Raw genomic sequence first — 20,250 nt, forward strand, 5'->3', positions numbered from 1 at the left:
AGACTATGACACACTCATCAGAGACTGTTTAGGGGTGTTGTACAAATAATGGTTGTTGCAAAACTATCTTTCAATCAGATAGTAGTATTATGTAAGACTTTAGGGTTTATAAAGAGAACCAACCGATGCGGATGCTTTACCGACTGATTCCTACATATCTCTCTTAAAACCATTTATATGGGTATAACTTTTACTGTTCTCCTGGGTGTGCTAAGGTTGGCAAAAAGACAGGAGACACCCTGCAGTTGCTTATTGTGCAGTATACGAGCCATACTGTATACCTTTATTGGCTGTGCACATAGCAGTATTAAATTAATTAAGCATGCTCCATAAAGGCTAGGTAATTAGCATGCTTGGGCTCATAATCCAATCAGTGTGTATGATGCTGCACGGTGAGCTCATTGCTATATGACGTTTGCAGCCATGCTGACTCGGCACATTTACTGTAAAACCTGTCACGGCGACTTGCGTCTGTGAGTGCAAAAGCAATTATCTTCTTCTGCCCTATCATCTTCCTTGGAATGGTGCTCGTACTCCTCCGTTGCCATGGTTTCGGATCAGAGAGGTAACCATGGCAACACTGTTGGTATTCCCCAATTGGGGGGGGGGGGGGGGGGGGCTTGTTGAGAGGGGGAGAGAAGGAGAGAGAGAAAGCTGTTCAAACATGACAGGATTTTAAAAAAGCGGTTATTTCAGAGCAGCTGAAGAAGGCAGATATGCACACACTGCCACAGGTCTTTCCCACTGATGCTTCACACACACGCATGCTCACACCCACCCACACCTACACACACACCTACACACACACCTACACACACACACACACACACACACACACACACACACACACACACACACACACAGACCAAGCAAGTGTTTTGAGTGGAGATTTGCACAAGGGCTCCAGTGAAAGAAAGCTTGCAGGGACAAACAGAGAAGTAATTATTTTTACCCTGGCTGCAGCTGTTTTTCTGTGTGTCTTGGCAGCCCTGGCTCCAGCAGCAGAGAGACAGGCCAGGAGACAGGAGCTGAAAAAATCCCCCTCTCTTACCATTGGAATAAAATACAGAACGTTTTGAATCCCGGCCCAGGAACGTCCCATAAAACTTGAAATGGCAGGCCTACCCTGTATTTTCCATGAACTCTGTGCTCTCCCCATTCCAAAGGCTATGTCATTAGATGTGTTTTCAAGCGAGAAACACGTAGTGGAACCAGGAATGGAGGGAGGGAGGAGGTAGGATGGCAGGCTTGACAAGTATCTGAGCCAAGTGGAGAAAGAGAGAGACTTTTCTGTTTAGGTTGTCTGAATGGGGGAGAGAGTGCTGACTGAAAAGGAATGGAAAGTAAGAGAGAGAGGGAAGTGAGAGAGAGAGGTAAAGAGGACCGCTTGTGTTAGCATGGCGTTGCGCCCCAGGACCCCATTAGCTAGCTCTCTCTTCAGCTCTTGGCATCGGCATTGGCGGTGGAGGTTTTATCGGCGGCTGTAAGTGAACCATGTCTCCCTCCCTGCAGTGCTCCAACTAGTCCTCCATGTTGAAATCACCACTCCCTCCCTCTGGGGTCAGTAAGGGGAAAGTAAGCACCGGAGGTGGTGGCTGGCTTCAGCTCCAGCCAGTTTCCTTCCCTTTTCCTCCACCCTTCTGGGTGAGTGGAATCTCTGGATGGATATGAGTGCAACAGAGTTCTGGCCAGTGAGAGTTGGCTACCATTTTATCTCCAAAAGTTAGCTGAGTTAGTTCCAGTACCAAGAGTTAGCTTTCAGGATATTTAGCATTTTATCTTCAAACATTAGGTTGGCAGAATTACCTCTATATTCTGAGTTAGCTCAAGGATTATAATTTGGTTGTAGAACTTGAGACATAGTTTAGGGTTTGAGCTGTGAGGGAGCCAGGGAGGAAGAGAGGGATTTGATAAAAGAGTGGAAGATGGAGGGAGCTATTTGGCACAGTGAGAGAGAAGACTGTAAGTCGCTTTGGATAAAAGCGTCTGCTAAATGGCATATTATTATTATATTATATTATTATTAAGAGGCTGCTGAGCTGAGGCAGACAGCCCACCACCATTTGGCTTTCAGTAGGGGTAGCTGCTGCTCCAGCACAACATTCACAGCACCCCACACACACAGAAAAACACACTCGCTCACTCAAACACTAACACACACCCACACTCAGAGAAACACATACTCTCCCAAAACAAAATAACTTTCAGCTGAAGTAATGGGTGAATGACACTAAAAAAGTAGTAGTCTACGAGTAGGTTATATCAATACACACAACCCACTGGGAACAGACGTCAGTTCAACGTCTAGTTTTGGTTGAGTTGTCAACTAACATGAATTCAACGTGAAATCAACAAAACATTTTACCATGTCATTGGATTTAGGTTAAAAATTTCCTTAAGTTGACTTTTGCAAATCCAATCAGTTTTCCATCTTGATTCAACGTCATCACATAGAATCTTTTGGTTGAAATGAAGTGGAAACAACGTTGATTCAACCCGTTTTTGCCCAGTGGGAAGTGTAAGAGTGGACAAAACAAGGCTTTGCAAGTTAGTGTTGCTAACTAAACAGGATTGTATTCCTTGTATACAGTAGATTATTTTCTGTCATTGCTGCAGTTTAGTACAAAATACAGATTCTTACACTTGGGTAATTGCAATCTAGCACAGGTCAACCTATAAAGCCACTTTCAGTGTCAATCTGTGTATGTTTGTTTGTTTTCTTGGCTGTCTATTCCATGACAGCCTACTGCAGTTGCAGGACCTATAGGGAGACAGTTCTCCTAAGCACTGATCTATGGTCATTTTAGTTTTCATCTCCTATGGTCAGAACAAAGATTGGGTCCTGGTAAGTTGTTCCTAGATCTGCTCTTGGGTGGCAGCATACATCTACCCTCAACCCTATTCTGCGGCACCTGGTTAGTCGTGCTAGCTAGCTATAACGTCCCTGTCTGCTGTAGCCTGGTTAGCAAGCTAGCTAGCTATATCGTCTCTCTGCCATCACAGCTGCCTGGCCAAGCACGCCCGTAGGAAGGCCTTGGCAGTGTCCGCTGTCTGTGCAGATGGCCGGGGATGGCAGCTCAGTGTGACGCCTCCGCCTTAGATGCCTCTGATGATTAGACCCTCTTTGAAAGAGATAGACATCCATTTACATGGAGGCTCTTCTCTCAGCATACCAATTGGCCTGGGAGGTCCCACTCTTCTTTGAAATATAGCTATCGTGTTGTCGCTATATAATGTAGCTATAGTGTTATTTTTGTCTTAGCGGTTGAACATATAATTGTTGTTTTTGTCGGGTCATCAGCCATATTTGAAAGGAAGGGTTGAATAAATGCACATGGCTAAGAGGGAATCTTCTTTAAATTCAACCTCTTTGCTTTGTGGTGAGAATACTGAGTATAGGTCGACGTCCACAAATGTTTTGTCCACAAATGTCCTCCTTCTCTCTGTGTCGAGAAGTCGTCAAACAAAGGAAATAATTTGGGCACAAGAGGAGGAAGTGTGTCGGGAAGCTTGGCATGTAGCAGTCTGGTTGAAAAGGTGACCTGTCCCAGCCTGCCTGGAGGCGGGTAAACCAAACAAACAAGCAGAAGGATCAGTAGATGACTATTTAAAACCAGAGTAGGCCTTAGCATCGCCGTGGGAAACCCACCATGCAGTCACTTGCAGCGAATCTCTGCACTCCTCCGGGATAAGTCGTTGGGGGGATTAATGAGGTTGTCTGTGAGCTTTTAGCGGAGTTTCCTGTCGTCAAGGATGTAGCCAGACACGTTGCCTTTAGTTTAGCACACTGAACCAGGAGAAAGGAGGGGGAGGAGTGCTAGAGGGGTGTTAAAGAGGGGCTGTGTTCAGGAAATTATGACGGACCTCTGGGCTTTCTCAACACACATGCCAAGCTGTTGTTTGGATTCCCCAGCAACTGTTTTTCGCTCTCTTTTCTGTGGGATTCAGTGGCAGGAGAAAAATGTAAACATGGTTGTGGCTGTGTAGTGACGGAGGCGGCCATATTGCTTGGGGTCATATAATGTTATTTACCTTAGTCATGGGCATGTGTTCATTTACTGGTGACAGGAATGCAAAGCTTTTACATGGTTTGTTGCAAAAGGATATTGCAGAGCCAGTGTCATGCACCCCCCCCCCCCCAACCCCCTTTCCGAATGCAAGGTCATTTTCACCGTACCCATAAGTATGATTCAGAATAGTGTAGACATGATTCGATTCAGAGTGATATGTGAGCAATAGCGTCCACCGATGGCCAATAGAAATGGGTCATCAGACTACATTTGTGGCCAATAGAAATGAATGTATATGTCTAACATGTGTAATAGCCCAGTCATAGCTTGGGATATGTAGCAATGAAGTGGTAGGGGGAGGGGGGGGTAGAATAGAGGGGTTAACCAGGGGCTCAGGAATGTCAGAGTCTGACCCCTAACCTCCCACTCTGATTTATCGGGATCGTGGGGGAAGAAAAGAAAAGAGGCTTTATGGGAGCATGACGGGACTCCTGTGAAAAAGTGGGAGAAGAGAAGAAGAGAGAGCTTGAGAGGTGTAGAGTACATACCAAGGAGGTAGACCTACTTTAAAGGTTGGGACAGTGACCTTTTTTGAAAGGGGCACCGCCAGCCAGTGAGTGCTCAAAAGAAAGAAAGAAAACAATTGGACTGGTCCGCCTCTCTTTTGATCTTGACACCTTTCATTTGACTGTCACATGGTCTCTGTAGAAGTCATTGGTTGACTTCTACATCCCAGCAAAGCCCAGCCTCCCCTAACCACATTTCCCTTCCACTCACATCCCCTCCTCCACAATAAAGAAAATACCTTCTTCTCAGACAGTCACCCCCATCCCTCCCTCCACCATCTCTCTATCCTTTCCTCATGGCCGCCTTGAGTGCGCTAACATTTCCCGTGCCCTCCGACCTCCCGTTAGCACATGACAATGATTACCCACCGCATTAAAGGAGGGCTCTGGTGGTTACCCCAGACTTAAAGGGGAGCTTCGGTGGATTCAAGATGACCGGGCCACCGCTTCCAACATCACATGTGCGGGGAGGAGAAACATCAAAAGATGGGGAATTTCAGATGGAATATATGTTGGAAAATTTGTAACACATGAGCCCACGATCCCATTCAATCCGGCCAGGGAGTGGTTTGAGTAAATGAATGATCTCAATCGACAATGAAATGACAAAAATCAATTTGAAACAGGGTAGAAATGATAATGGCCTACATGTATAGTCTCTTCACTATGTCCAGCTTGCTAACAGTCATCAAAATGAAAGCTAGACAGTCAGGGAGCATCGAAAAAAAGCAATGGATAGATGACTATTTTTGACGTAAGGAAATATAATACATTTTAAATGCAGCCCTCCTGACCTCAGTGAAATCCGAATATGATCCCCGGGGCTAAATTAGTTTGATACCCCTGCTCTAGCCCATACCTCCATCAATCCAATGCTTTTAGATTTCTGGGAAATAGTTGAATTTAATAATTACAACATATCATATATTATATGAGCTTACATCATTTGGATGAGATGTCAAGCTTTTCATAATGATTATGTAAAGTGAATGATAATTTATTGATATGGGACTCATGTTAGGGTTTCATGTTGTTTGTGAGGATCAGAGAGTTCCATCCCTGGAGCCTGACCTGCCCTCTGTACAGGTCCCGAAATAAACCCTGCTATTTCAGTCAGTGTAGCGATTGTACACTGTCCTTTTACTTTTATTTTGACTTGGGATGGGGATATACCACTGTGTGTATGTGTGTGTGCGTGTGTGTGCATGTGTGTGAGTAATCAGATCGGGTGGTTTGATCGGGAGACAAACAGACTGCTATGTCTCCGGTTAGAGGGGGTGTATGGTTTCTCTTTACCTCATGATGTCAGCTCTCCCATGCAGTCGCCGGCTAGAGTTTCTCCATTAGCTCAATTATTTACAGTGTTTAATTGAATCATCCTGAGTTCACAATGCTTCCCATGATCCTCCAGGCCCGGCATGCCCCACGGCCAAGTGAAAGCCCTGCTGGCATGTACACACAGATGCATGCATTGATACGCACACACACACATGCACACACAAACATAAACACTTGCACAAACACACACAAGAACAACAGAGATGGATACACACACACACACTAGTGTTGCACGGTATACCAAAACTTCTGTACTTTTTTGATACTAGAACATGAAAAACTTTTTTTTACTTTTTCTAAATTTGTGTTACTTTCGGTACTTAGTTCTGTCAAATGTATCTCACATCGTCTACTGATTGAGAGAGGATCAAGTCTTTCTATCAGCACAGTCAATGTCCCCTAATAGCGCGAGAGCACCGTGCCTGCTCCGCTTACTCATTCCTAGCTCTAGCCTGCCATGAGGAACCACTGAACTCACAGAAGTTAACGCACTTGAATAATGCAACACGGCATGTAGAAATGTTGAAATTGCTAATTACTGTTTCCAAAACAATGTCCAGTACAGGCTAGAACATTACAATGCAAGATGATACCGGTAGCTTTCAGCTTTGTAGGCTAACTTTCCTTGCTAGCTACAGTTCAAGCCAACATCATTTTCACTACCCTAGTACCTTGTTTGTGATAATATGAAAACAATACTGCAAAATATTGCTGATTACATGGCTGATTGTCAGCAAAACCGTTATTCATTCACTTCATCTCCCACGCCTCACATCTCTCCCAGTCAAGATCATCTTTGCTTGATAGGTGGCCAGCCGTAGCCGAAAATAGTGAAGTTGAACGATCCCCGTCGAGGGAGGAGCAGATTTTTTGTATATGACAGTAAAACATTCTTATGATGACTCTAAAATTTGTTGGCACCTTAAATTCTTGCACATTTTCTCATAAAAAGTATATTTCAACACTATCTGCTCAGGCAAATTTGACAAACTGCTAAACTTGGAAACAATCAGAACTTCCGTACATACCCCTCGTGATGAAGGCAGCCAATGGCCTGCTTCTATCTACAATGTAAACACAGCCTGTTGTGAAAACGCGAGCTGCTGTCTGATGAAGATATACAGATATATCTAGCTCCCAAAGACTGATATAAGATACATAATGTATCTGTTTTCGAGTGCACTTGAAATATGAAGTATGCAATATGAATGGTTTTGATCGTATGAAGAGAGACCATTTAGCCAATTTATTGAAAGCTAGACAATGTTACGGTTTGACTAGCCTAGCCAGCTACTGTAAATGCAAATTAGTGTTTCAATAGCTATCTCTCTGTCAGTGAATTGCATTTTTTTAATCATGTTTTGGCATGATTATATGTCTCATTTCAAGTAACTAGCTGCAGGCTTAAAGAAACATTAAATCATATACTTCGCATAGAAACCCAAATAAAAGCATGTAGATAGAAAGATGTGTGTCATGTATGCTAGAATGGAGGTTTAAAAACAACAGCTGCATAAGCATATTAACCAATAAATATGGCATAGCCTACATAGTGCATTCAGAAAGTATTCAAACCCCTTGACTTTTTCCACATTTTGTTACCGTTACAACATTATTCTGAAATTGATTAAAAAAATAAAACATCTCATCAATCTAAATACAGGTTTTAGAACATTTTGCAAATGTATTAAACATAAAAAACATAAATACCTTATTTACATAAGTATTCAGACCCTTTGCTATGAGACTCAAACTTGAGCTCAGGTGCATCCTGTTTCCATTGCTCATCCTTGAGATGTTTCTACAACTTGATTGGAGTCCACCTGTGGTAAATTCAATTGATTGGACATGATTTGGAAAGGCACACACCTGTCTATATAAGGTCCCACAGTTGACAGTGCATGTCAGAGCAAAAACCAAGCCATGAGGTCGAAGGAATTGTCCGTAGAGCTCCGAGACAGGATTGTGTCGAGGCACAGATCTGGGGAAGGGTACCAAACAATTTCTGCAGCATTGAAGGTCCCCAAGAACACAGTGGCCTCCATCTGGTGCTATTTTTATTGACTTGGCCAAAGCTTTTGATACGGTAGACCATTCCATTCTTGTGGGTCGGCTAAGGAGTATTGGCGTCTCTGAGGGGTCTTTGGGCTGGTTTGCTAACTACCTCGCTCAAAGAGTGCAATGTGTAAAGTCAGAACATCTGCTGTCTCAGCCACTGCCTGTCACCAAGGGAGTACCCCAAGGCTCGATCCTAGGCCCCACGCTCTTCTCAATTTACACCAACAACATAGCTCAGGAAGTAGGAAGCTCTCTCATCCATTTACAGTATATGCAGATGATACAGTGTTATACGCAACTGGCCCCTCCCCGGAATTTGTGTTAAACACTCTACAACAAAGCTTTCTTAGTGTCCAACAAGCTTTCTCTGCCCTTAACCTTGTTCTGAACACCTCCAAAACAAAGGTAATGTGGTTTGGTAATAAGAATGCCCCCCCCCCCCCCCACAAGGTGTAATTACTACCTCTGAGGGTTTAGAGCTTGAGGTAGTCACCTCATACAAGTTCTTGGGTGTATGGCTAGATGGTACACTGTCCTTCTCTCAGCACATATCCAAGCTGCAGGCTAAGGTTACATCTAGAGTTGGTTTGCCTTATCGTAATCGCTCCTCTTCTACCCCAGCTGCCAAACTAACCCTGATTCAGATGACCATCCTACCCATGCTAGATTACGAAGACATAATTTATAGATCGGCAGGTAAGGGTGCTCTCGAGCAGCTAGATGTTCTTTACCATTCAGCCATCAGAATTTCCACCTATCTGTAATCTGTAAACTGGCCATCTGGTTGATGCTTATTTATAAATCCCTCTTAGGCCTCACTCCCCCCTATCTGAGATACCTACTGCAACCCTCATCCTCCACATACAGTCACATTCTGTTAAAGGTCCCCAAAGCACACACATCCCTGGGTCGCTCCTCTTTTCAGTTCGCTGCAGCTAGCGACTGGAACGAGCTGCAAAAAACACTCAAACTTGACAGTTTTATCTCCATCTCTACATTCAAAGACTCAATTATGGACACTCTTTACTGACACTTGTGGCTGCTTCGCGTGATGTATTGTTGTCTCTACCTTTTTGCCCTTTGTGCGGTTGTCTGTGCCTAACAATGTTTGTACCATGTTGTGCTGCTGCCATGTTGTATTGCTACCGTGTTGTTGTTATGTTGTGTTGCTACCATGCTGTGTTGTCATGTGTTGCTGTCATGTTGTGTTGTTGTCTTGTGTTTTGTCCTACTTTTTTTTATCCCAGCACCCATCCCTGCAGGAGACCTTTTGCCTCTTGGTAGGCCGTCATTGTAAATAAGACTTGCCTAGTTAAATAAAGAAGGGATCCAGCTTTTGTATAAAATTAGTAACAAAAACTGCATCCCAAATAGAAGGTAAACAGGTCAAAATGTTTTGTTGCCTCATGAAATCAGCCAAAACCAGCTCAATAACTCATGCATGCACACACATTGAATATGCATTCACCTGTATTGTGAATAGGCCTAGGCTACATCTTGATTTACCCAGTTTATCAATAGAGATTCACCATTCAAATAAAAGATTACCATTATGTTTTTATGTAGTTAGTCTAATTTATTGTATGATTCTATAATTGATTAATTAATGCGTACATTCAAAAATCTAAAATACTCAATGTAATGATATCGAACTCAAACGATCTGTCAAGTACCATTCTGTGACTTTGACTAATACGCCTTCTTTTTTTTGCCGTGGTATCATTTTGGTATCATTTTGGTGTCAAGTGTTGTGATGGTATCGAGTATCGTGATACTAAACCTGGTATCGGTATCGGTAAGTCAAAATTCTGGTATCGTGACAACACTAACACACACACACAAACAAAAGTAGAGCCGTTACTCCTGCCAGCACACAGCAACGCAAGCTGTACCCTTCCCCTGGTTGGGCCCACATCAATGATGCAAAATACCCATAATTGTCTAATCAGACATGCATGGCAGATGCCTGAAAAAGAAACATCTCTAAGACATTCTCTGTGGAATCCCGATCTGTGGATTTGTTTCACGAAGGGCTTGGCAAAGAGATTATGTCAACGGAAAGCTAAGCAATATTCGCCCACACAAACAAAAGGGGTCCACACACAAACCCACACACATTTACATTTACATTTTAGTCATTTAACAGACGCTCTTATCCAGAGCGACTTACAGTAGAGTGCATCCATTTCCATACTTTTTTCACACACTCACACACATAAAAGTAAGCTGCATGTGTCAACCATATACGCTTAAGCCTAAACCTAATCCCTGTGATATTTGTCTATCATATCACAACACAAAATGCTACTGCGTATTCATAGTGTCGACGGTATGTCATGGGAGTGAGAGAGGTTTTGTTTCGCCTAAATAGGCTGTGGTTATGTCCCAAATGGCACAATATTCCATATGAGCTACTTTTGACCAGGGCCCATAGGCCCTATATTGGAAAAGCCCTGGTCAAAAGTAGTGCACTATATAGGGAACAGGGTGCCATTTGGCACGCATCCCCTGAAAAACGACATGGTTGTAAATGCTATTCCAGGAATGTCATTGGAGGATTTAGGTCACAGTTCGTGTTTCCCCCTCACCCAATCAAGGCCCCACGAGTCAGGATGTTTGTTGCGAAATTGACAAGTCAGGTGTCGGTCTAAAAGATTGGGGTGCCTGTACCAGCATTGGTTTCTATTCCTTGTGTGTGTGTGTTTTATTTAACTATCCTTGTGGGTACCAGAAGGCCTCACAAGGACAATAAAATAAGGAAAATTCAGACAAGTGGGGACATTTTGGAAAAGTGCTATCGTCCCCACGAGGAAAAGTGCTATTTTAGGCTTAGGTTTAAGGTTAGGGTTAGATTTAGGGTTAGGGGTTAGGGAAAATAGAAATTTGGATGGGAATCAATTATTTGGTCCCCACAAGGACAACAATACAAAACTGTGTGTGTGTACCATACACAGTGTGTGTGTGTGTGTGTGTGTGTGTGTGTGTGTGTGTGTGTGTGTGTGTGTGTGTGTGTGTGTGTGTACTGTGTGTACCTTGTGTGTACTGTGTGTGTGTGTGTACACACTGTACTCTCATAATTTACCATAGTCATCAATGGGGAGCCACATTCATTCACCGTAAAGCAAAACACAAGTTCTTAGTTATCAGAAACACACAGTTTAGAGAGAGAGGGAGAGAAGAGAGAGAGAGAAAGAGAGGGAGAGAAAGAGAGAGAGAGAGAAAGAGAGAAGATGGCGGGAGAGAAAGAGAGAGGGAGAGAGAGAGCAAGAGAGAGAGAGAGAGAGAGAGAGAGAGCAAGAGAGAGAGAGAGGGAGGGGAAAAATGTTCTCCAGCAGCAGCGAGCTAGTGCTAATTCATCACATGAGCCTCTAGCTCGCACAAAGGATGCCCTTGTTTGGGGCTTACTTCTCAATGGGCCTCCCTTACTCCTCCACCCCTCTTTCCCTCCTTCCCTCCACCTCTCTTCTCCCTCCTTCCCCAACAAACACACATTCTCCACATCCGTCCATTCCTGAGGGCATTGGGTTTCTGGTGCTGAGAGGGAGTTTCTTGGAGGCAGGATAGCATTAATTGAGGCCCTGGTTCAAAAGACAAGCCTCATGGTATGCGTTGTGTTTGTCGGGGGGTGGGGTGAGACGGGTTTAATGTGTTTTTGTGTGTGTGTATGGGGGGGGTTAATGTGCGTGTGTTTGCGTGTCTGGTGTGTGTGTGGCTGTGTCTGCATATCTGCCCTTTTCAGCTGCTCTGATATAACTGCTTTTTCAACAACACACACACACACAGTCTGCGGCTAAGGCTTTTGGGGATTTTGAAAATGTGTGTCTCCAGGAAATTGTACATTTACTTTTCTCCCTGGTGATCTGTGTTGGTATTTCATTTGGACTTTGTCTGGGGGCCACAGACATGGACACAGTCTACACACACACATGCACTCCCTAGCCCCCAACTCTCACACACACACATACACACACACACACACACACACACACACACACACACACACACACACACTAACACACACACACTAGCTTCCCCCTCCCACCACCAGAACGCACACGTAATGCTATAACTGCTAGCACAACAGAACATGTGCCCCCCAGTCAAGGTCCCAGTTAGTCGGTAAGACAGAGCTGAGCAAGGTGTCTGAGAGGTTGTTTTCCAGCCACATCACCCCTCTCCAAACAGAGCCCAGATTAGAGGAAATGTGATGTTAAATGGGCCCCCCGTCATCCAACACACACACACACACACACCCACACACACAGACCCACACACTCACACACACACACACACACAGACCCACACAATCACACACACACACACAGCCCCACACACTCACACACTCACACACACACACATACATACACACACTGAGTACATGAGGTAGGAGAAGAAGGGGGGACACTCAGGAGAGAGAGAGAGAGCGAGAGAGAGAGAGAGAGAGAGAGAGAGAGAGAGAGAGAGAGAGAGAGAGAGAGAGAGAGAGAGAGAGAGAGAGAGAGAGAGAGAGAGAGAGAGAGAGAGAGAGAGAGAGAGAGAGAGAGAGAGAGAGAGAGTGAGAGAGGCCTCTCACACACAGACAGTCCAGCCAGGAGTCTGCTCTACTTTCCATTAATGGTAACTGGAGCTAATCCATGGTGCATGGAGGGTCACGCTAAGAAACAAGCCACAACAGCGGCCCGTGTAATCTTTCTCACGCACGCTACATTTTCTTCAGGGCTTTGGCTGACCACAAACCCAGAGCAGCGATTAAAGTCTAAGCGTACATTCCAAATGGCACCCTATTCCCAACATAGCCCTGGTCAAAAGTAGTGCACTATGTTGGGAATAGGGTGCCATTTGGGACGCAACCTACAACACTATTGCTTTTACTTTACCTCTTCGGGCCCCCTGCAGTCAATATCATCTGGGACCTGAACAAATTCTGCATTTTCATTTTTATGTAGAGGGACTTACTTGGGAGACCGACAGAAGTGTTGTTTTCTTTTGTGCAAGCAAGCAGAGGTCAAGCCTTATGGTGAAAACAGAGATTTGAACTGATTTTTGCTTGTGATGTTTGACAGGCACTTTTTGCAGATTGTTTAATTTATTTAATGATTTTGAATCAGTATCAGTCTATATAGGAAGTATCTGTCCCTCTGTGTGGTGTAGTTTATTTATAAAAAAAAGGTAAAAGATTCCAATCGCTACATTAAGTAGCTGCACACACTCTTTAAAGTGAATTGAAACGTAGGTTAATTCATTCCCATCGTCAATGCTAGCTAGATGCTAATGTTAGCATGTTAGCATGAAGTGACTGTGTTATGTTTACAAACCCAAAGAGTGTGAATAACAATTCCCCAGGCCCATAGACAACTCTCACAGCTAATGAAAACATACAGTATAGGTCATTTTGTAGTTATAGGTGAACCGGCCCTTGAACTTGAGTCGTGGGAATTGACCTATATGGATAGGACTAAATTGAAATGTTTATACAGAAGAAATATGAAAGCATATGCATAACCATGGTAGCAATTGAAAGGGAACAGTTTGGAGATTATGGGAAAATTATTAGACCAAAGGTGAGTACACAACAGTTCACCTGACACAAGACTGAATCCAACCATTACACTGTTGACTTTATCTGCATTTTACATTTACTTTACTTTTCGCTGCAGTTATTGATAACGAAATCTGAAAATACATTGTGGATACATTGAGTAACTTGAGAAGACTATTCCTGGAAAACGTGAGGTAGGTGCAACACAAGACAAAGAAATGACAAGGGTTTGAGTGAGAGGACTAACTAGTGTCTCCAAGTGGCCACACACCTCTCTAAAGTGTGCACAGTTCCTAAGCAATTTCAATGCACTTTTATGACTCAAAGAAGAGTCTTGAGCTATAAGATACTTTTTTGAGCTCTCCTAGCTGTGCCGTTGAGGAACTAGAGCAAGCACACTTGTAGTTATTTCGTTTAGATCACAACCCTGCATACCCACCCTCACACAATTGCTGTTGTTGTTTACGTAATCCAAAGACGGTGCATTATAAATGCCAATCTGGGTCAGGTGGGCATGATTTGAAAGCTTGTTCTATTGCCAACATAACTAGCTAAGTTATAAAATACGATCTTACAGTGTTAGGCTTTCACAAAGCAATTCAGAGAAACAGATCGTAATTTTGGTACGCATAGAAAGGAGTCATGAGTGCATTCAGGTGTGTGTGCAGCGGCAAATTCTCTACACAATAAACAAACATAGGCTCATTCTGTTCAGAACAACCTAGGGTATGACGACATGTCATCTTGTGACTGTACATCAAATATAGTGATCATAAATGTTGACACTGTATATGACATCCGTTTTATGATTTGGAGATGTGAAGTGCACATTTGGGTGTTTGGCTTGCTTGTATGACATCAAAGCGGTATTTATTATAATCCTCATGTCTCATCTTTTAAAATACATTGAGACATTTTATTTTACATAATTTACCTCACTCAGACAACAAAACATTTGCTAAAGTTGCCCAATTACCTGGAGGGATGGGGGCAACTTCTTGTCGCGCACCTGCTGTCAGTCAAAACCTATACAGTGCTGTGAAGTGCAGAGCCAGGGCTTTAACATCGTGTACAGCCACTACGTTTAATTGAGGCACTTATTAGTGCCCAAATCTGTCATTTTCAACCCGTATACGGGTACGAGCGTAAGTGGCGACCGTAAGCATCTTTACACCTACAGTATGTTTACCAGACTGCCTTCAAGGGATTGTGCTCGTTAAGGGGTTAAAGATCAGGATAGGTAGGCTAAGCTCTTAATAAGAGAGACAGAGAGAAAGGAAAAGAGAGAGAGAGAGAACAGGATGGTTGAAACCTCCTCCTCCTCTTCCTGCCATCGCAAACAGTCAAGAACATGAATGGCCACACGCCACATGAGCGTCTAAGTAGGCCACAGCCCACTAAGTAATCTTGGGTAATAGTAATACCCTGTGGCAAACAGTGAATCGATAAACCCCAGTGGCCCGTTGCAAATGGACCAGCCAGCCACCAGCCGCCACTGACTGCACTAGGAAGATTACTGGGAAACGGCGGGGCAGAGCCGTTTCCCAGTAATCCTCCTGATGCCGTTTCCCAGGAGAGAGGAGCGAAGACTTTGTTCTGCTGCCAGGCGATCACAGTAGGGGCGAGCACGGACCCAAATAGATGAAAGAGTCTTGGGTTCGCTTATCACACACTTCCTTTCTTTTCGGGGTTAGAGAAACAGAATTAGGCTAAGATAGCGAATCCAGTTTTCTCTGAGATATCAAGGGACAGTAGGACGGTTGAACTTTCACTTCGTGTCGGCCGAAGAAAGGTGGGGCCTCCCGTGAAGAGTCCATTTCCTCTTACTTTAGGTATTTTGTTCAGTTTCCTGTCCCAAATGACCCTACAATGCGTCATGAATTAAATCATATTTTTGTTTTTGTTACAGAGACTCCTTGACGGTGGGAACATCACAGATATAGAATCACTGGATTGTATTTCATGCACTATAGGAGAGAAAACCCATCTAGCACCTTTAGTTCCTTGGAAGTTGTGTGAACGTACATTTTTGGTTTTCCATTGGTTCTGGGAACGAAGCCATATGTTTCCTGACTGATAAAATTGAAAGTTTGCTTGTTCTGGGAACATTCATTTTAAAGTTGCAGGGAGGTTCTGAAAACCTTTGAATATTTTCCTTGGAGGTTTTATTAACGTTCTGAGAACAAAAATTATAGTTTATTTGAAGGTAATTAAATAACGTTCTGAGAAAATGTTTCAATAAGACTTTTAATAACACTGCTAGCTTAGTTTGGGTTAACTGTTTTGAACTCCAAGCACAGATAGAACACATGGAAATTCATTAATCACGCAAACACATTTATTTTATATTATGGCACCGCTCGTCTGTTCTCTATCCATGGAATTAGTCCACTGTGCCACCAGGATGGAGCAAGCATGGCATGTTTTATTTATTTATTATACAAACCTGTTAATTTTTGTCTAGTCAAACAGACCTCATTTTAAAGGAAACAAGCACTCATTAAGATCAATTAGTGGGCGCGGCCAACACACCTGAACACACTTAACAAGCTAGAGGATAGAGTTTTGTTGATGCTGAGAACGGTATTCTTAGAATGTTCTTTAAATGTTACTAAAGTTTTCAAGTGTTTCTTATGGAATGTTTCCTTAACATTCTCAGAACAATTTGAGAACATTACTTTAAATAGAACCATGAGGAAACCTGTAGGAAACGTTATGCTAAAGTACTGAAATTCCCACAGAAGAATTGTTCCTTGTTCCTTAACGTTTTCGGAACTATTTGAGAACATTCCCAATGTCAAACCATTTTGAGAACGTTCCTAGAACATGACCAAAATTGAAATTAAATGTAATCATGTTTGAACTTTCAGGAAACATTCTGATAAAGTAATGAAATACCAAGAAAATCTAATTTTTTTGTCAAGTGTCTTAAAGGTGCTGAGAATGTTCCAAAGCCAACCAACTATCCGGCACCATTCTCAGAAAGTTGTGAGAAGGTTGTATGTAAAATAAACACAGGACAACCATGCTCTCACCAAGCTCTAAGAAACATATGGTTCTCAGAATGTTATGTGCTAGCTGGGAAGACTAACGTGCCAACCCATTAACAGCCCTTTCATTGGAATCCATGTTGTTCCCCATAGAAATATAATTGGAATCTATGATGTTCCCCATAGACATAGTCAATCTAGTCATTCTATTTCTATGGGGTACGTAATTGATTCCAAGGGCCATGTGCACCGGGTTTGCTATTTAAAGTCTTGGCTCTTCTCTAGAGTGCATGACTGGTGGATTCCAGCCTTATAGTCCTCATTTACAACCCACACGCACCACGGCCACATCACAATCCATTTACCAGCCTGTGTCACATGCTTCACCTGCCGTATCACATGGTGACCGTTGACCTTTGGTGACCTTTCCCAATATGTCAGACCGATGGTACCTGGAGCCCGGGCTAATCATCTTTTGTCTTTAGTTAACCACGGCCCATAAGAAGACTATTGATCTTAAACTCCAATCCCATCCCTGTCAGTCAGTCAGAGGCCGGCGTACGTGTCAAGAGGCTGTTGTGGCAAAGTCAAGATAAATCAAGACAAATCAGGGTTGTGTTCAGCATGGTGAAAATGTTTAGAAATGGTGTGAAACAAGGTTTACTATTTGAACTTGGGAAAGGTTTGAAAACGCTTTGCCTAGAGGAAAAATCACGGTTGTGTTCTTCTGTAGTGAGAAGACATTTTGAAATGGGAGTGCAGCGTTTTGAACTTGGAAAATGTGCCTGAACACGACCCCGGTGTAAAATGGCCAACGTTGGATAATACTGATGACTGTTTAACTTTATCTGGTATACCGGTTTGAGTTCATCTCAATTTTGCAGAACTGAAAATTGACACAAAGTTCACCCTCTTATAGGCTTTCGCCCACAAATCCCCCTTGCAGGCATTTTCAACATTTTGGAAGAAGCGCCACTACTACACCCCGACAAATGAAACTCACTGCACCGCCAATTCAATTTAGCCCACTAAACAAAAGGCTAAAGGCTACAAGGAGATAAAATACCTGAGACATCCCCACTTTCCCCCCTTCCGCTAAACCTTGCACTCTACAGTCTTTTTTTGGCAAGCGACCTCCGTCAGTGAGATGGGTCCTACCTGATAAAGCCAGACGGGCCATCTGATACGTTGTGAACGGAAGTGCTCTCACCGGCTCCTTTTTTTCTTAAGGGAATGGACGCCAGACTCCGGAGGACAAGGGCTCCGGGAAGCGGGCCAAAGATGGCTAAGGAGGAACATTTGTTTCTGATTTGGCCCGCTTTAATGACCAGAGCGGATACTCAAATTTCTCTGGTTACACAGTCTGTCCCGTTTTGTTATATTCCAAATGATGGAGAACTGGAGGCCACACAAAAATGAAACCCAGAAGTGAACCATTACTTATGAGAGAGAAGGGGGAAAAGAGTTCGGATTTGGACTGAGGGAGCTATGTTGGCGTATGAGAATGTTTATGGTTTTATGGTTGAGGCTGCTCCAGTCAATGTGGGATATGCCAAGTTCCAGTCTTGTACAAAAATCCCCCTTTGAGCAATAACACTATTAGAGAAAACTCTGCTGAAATTACTTCTCTACTATCCTACTATCAGACTAAAGCAGCTTCGTGAACTGGTAGAAAGGACCATAGCAGGCTTCTTACAGCAGTGTACAGTGAGGGAAAAAAGTATTTGATCCCCTGCTGATTTTGTACATTTACCCACTGACAAAGAAATGATCAGTCTATAATTTTAATGGTAGGTTTATTTGAACAGTGAGAGACAGAATAACAACAAACAAATCCAGAAAAACGCATGTCAAAAATGTTATGAATTGATTTGCATTTTAATGAGGGAAATAAGTATTTGACCCCCTCTCAATCAGAAAGATTTCTGGCTCCCAGGTGTCTTTTATACAAGTAACGAGCTGAGATTAGGAGCACACTCTTAAAGGGAGTGCTCCTAATCTCAGCTTGTTACCTGTATAAAAGACACCTGTCCACAGAAGCAATCAATCAATCAGATTCCAAACTGATTGAAACAATTGGTAACACACCACGGCGTGAAGGACTGAAATCCTGCAGCGCCCGCAAGGTCCCCCTGCTCAAGAAAGCACATATACAGTGAGAGAAAAAAATATTTGATCCCCTGCTGATTTTGTACGTTTGCCCACTGACAAAGAAATGATCAGTCTATAATTTTAATGGTAGGTTTATTTGAACAGTGAGAGACAGAATAACAACAAAAAAATCCAGAAAAACGCATGTCAAAAATGTTATGAATTGATTTGCATTTTAATGAGGCAAATAAGTACACTGCTCAAAAAAATAAAGGGAACACTTACACAACACAATGTAACTCCAAGTCAATCACACTTCTGTGAAATCAAACTGTCCACTTAGGAAGCAACACTGATTGACAATAAATTTCACATGCTGTTGTGCAAATGGAATAGACAACAGGTGGAAATTATAGGCAATTAGCAAGACACCCCCAATAAAGGACTGGTTTTGCAGTTGGTGACCACAGACCACTTCTCAGTTCCAATGCTTCCTGGCTGATGTTTTGGTCACTTTTGAATGCTGGCGGTGCTTTCACTCTAGTGGTAGCATGAGACGGAGTCTACAACCCACACAAGTGGCTCAGGTAGTGCAGCTCATCCAGGATGGCACATCAATGCGAGCTGTGGCAAGAAGGTTTGCTGTGTCTGTCAGCGTAGTGTCCAGAGCATGGAGGCGCTACCAGGAGACAGGCCAGTACATCAGGAGACGTGGAGGAGGCCGTAGGAGGGCAACAACCCAGCAGCAGGACTGCTACCTCCGCCTTTGTGCAAGGAGGAGCAGGAGGAGCACTACCAGAGCCCTGCAAAATGATCTCCAGCAGGCCAAAAATGTGCATGTGTCTGCTCAAACGGTCAGAAACAGACTCCATGAGGGTGGTATGAGGGCCCGACAGCCACAGGTGGGGGTTGTACTTACAGCCCAACACCGTGCAGGACGTTTGGCATTTGCCAGAGAACACCAAGATTGGCAAATTCGCCACTGGCGCCCTGTGCTCTTCACAGATGAAAGCAGGTTCACACTGAGCACGTGACAGACGGGTTGATACATTTGATTTCCATTGATAATTTTTGTGTGATTTTGTTGTCAGCACATTCAACTATGTAAAGAAAAAAGTATTTAATAATATTATTTCATTCATTCAGATCTAGGATGTGTTATGAGCAGTGTATTTGACCCCTCTGCAAAACATGACTTAGTCCTTGGTGGCAAAACCCTTGTTGGCAATCACAGAGGTCAGACGTTTCTTGTAGTTAGCCACCAGGTTTGCACACATCTCAGGAGGGATTTTGTCCCACTCCTCTTTGCAGATCTTCTCCAAGTCATTAAGGTTTCGAGGCTGACGTTTGGCAACTCGAACCTTCAGCTCCCTCCACAGATTTTCTATGGGATTTAGGTCTGGAGACTGGCTAGGCCACTCCAGGACCTTCATGTGCTTCTTCTTGAGCCACTCCTTTGTTGCCTTGGCCATGTGTTTTGGGTCATTGTCATGCTGGAATACCCATCCACGACCCATTTTCAATGCCCTGGCTGAGGGAAGGAGGTTCTCACCCAAAATTTGACGGTACATGGCCCCGTCCATCGTCCCTTTGATGCGGTGAAGTTGTCCTGTCCCCTTAGCAGAAAAACACCCCCAAAGCATAATGTTTCCACCTCC

Source organism: Coregonus lavaretus (genome assembly GCF_964263955.1).
Source record: "Coregonus lavaretus genome assembly, chromosome: 6".
Taxonomy (NCBI): Eukaryota; Metazoa; Chordata; class Actinopteri; order Salmoniformes; family Salmonidae; genus Coregonus; species Coregonus lavaretus.